Raw genomic sequence first — 1,673 nt, forward strand, 5'->3', positions numbered from 1 at the left:
ATTTTATTTTATTTTTAAAACAAGTTAGTTTGTAGTCATATCATCTCATGTTACTATACTTTACATAAAGTACACATTTTCATTTGATAGGCATACTTTCCACCACACACATATCAAACTTACATTATGTTTGGTAAAGTGTAAAGAATTGACATAATAAAGAATATATTACATAGTTTGTTTAGTAAAAAGAAGGCATATTTGGTTAATTTATTACAAAATTACTTTTGTATACGTGCATTATATTTAATTAAAATAAATAAATATAGATTAATAAAGCTAATGAGATCGTGGTATGTATGTAGACAGATCATAATTTAGTTTTAGTTCATTCCTATTTATACCATACCAATGTATTCATACTCAATTATCTACCAAATATATAAAGTTAGGGAAAGGTTGATATGGGAAAGAATTTGAAGAGTATTTTTTGTTTTATACCTTAACAAAATTTACATCTAAATAAAATTTAATTTAAATATATTTCTTTTTATAAGTATTATACTCAAATTATCCTCATACTCCTACATAATTAAGACATAATTTCAAACATAATAAATTTATATTTTTTAGAAATAGATGTATAGGTTTGTGAAAAAGTTTGAGCAAATTTTTTATTAGAAAAAAATGAAAAAATATCGTGAAATGATAGGAGTAAAATTAGTAGAATGATTGAAAAAAAAAAAGTAAACATAATATATGTAGTGTAATTTTCTCCATATGAAGTATCAAAAAGACCCATGGGTTTGTTTTTAGTGCAATAAGATAGTGACATGTCATCTAGTTGTTAATGATCCTTTTACTTTCATTGGCCAAAGTGCCAAACTTATTAGTTGAAGAAGATGATGATAGGAAGGTTTTTTTTTGGTTGGTCGGTGTGTTTTCTCCAAACCGGTGAGGCGCGTCTCAATTCAGAGATGAGATTTTTGATTATATCCATTCGGACCTTGAGTTACATCTAGAACAAAAATCAAAGGTGGAGCAAGCTACTTCTTAAGTAGAGTTGATGATTGGGTTTTCTTACTCATTAAGTTTATCGTTTATAAATGATATGATTATGTTATATGATATTGTTTAATTGTGTTGGCTTGCTTTTATAATTATTATTTGGTATTCTATTACTTTTTTTGTTGGGTCTTTGTGACTTACAGATTTTTTGTGGTGCAGGTAAGAGCAAGAGTTATTCGGTTCAACCATGAGTTAAAGAACAGGACAACTTGTGTACATGTTCTGGTCTACTTAGCCTATGAGGCTGAGTTAGTTAAGGAGAACAATTTCTATTACTACTTTTGAAAATCACCAAAATGTTTTGTACTAGGCTTTACATTTGTGAGTCAAAATGTTTAGTTTTTAAAGGGATCCAGAGACTCAAAATTTTCCAATTGAAGTTTTATTATAAAATGTATGATTTATGATTTAAATTATTAGTTTATTTTAATTAAATCACAATTTTACTATTTTAATCGGGTTTATTATTGTTATACCAATATTTCAAGTAGTAAATAATAGGATGACACGTGCACAACAAAGGGAATAAATTGACTCGATTAATTTAAGAGATGAAGTATTAATTGTTAGACTTTTATTTGGGCTTACATTAAATTTTATTGGTTTTATTAAAACTTGGGTTGATTGGATAGTTCTTTGCTGTGTTAGCCCATGTTGTTGGTAAT

The 1,673-nt window shown here is 26.8% G+C and overlaps 1 long non-coding RNA gene across 1 annotated transcript; it reads left to right on the forward strand.

Annotated features, from left to right (window-relative positions):
* The first annotated feature begins 655 nt into the window (after positions 1–655).
* On the forward strand, positions 656–1,443 carry LOC133029117 (uncharacterized). Its single transcript, XR_009683324.1, has 2 exons — positions 656–976; positions 1,168–1,443. It is a non-coding gene; the product is annotated as an uncharacterized LOC133029117 (long non-coding RNA).
* The last annotated feature ends 230 nt before the right edge of the window (positions 1,444–1,673 follow it).

This window comes from Cannabis sativa, chromosome 7 (assembly GCF_029168945.1).
Source record: "Cannabis sativa cultivar Pink pepper isolate KNU-18-1 chromosome 7, ASM2916894v1, whole genome shotgun sequence".
NCBI lineage: Eukaryota > Viridiplantae > Streptophyta > Magnoliopsida > Rosales > Cannabaceae > Cannabis > Cannabis sativa.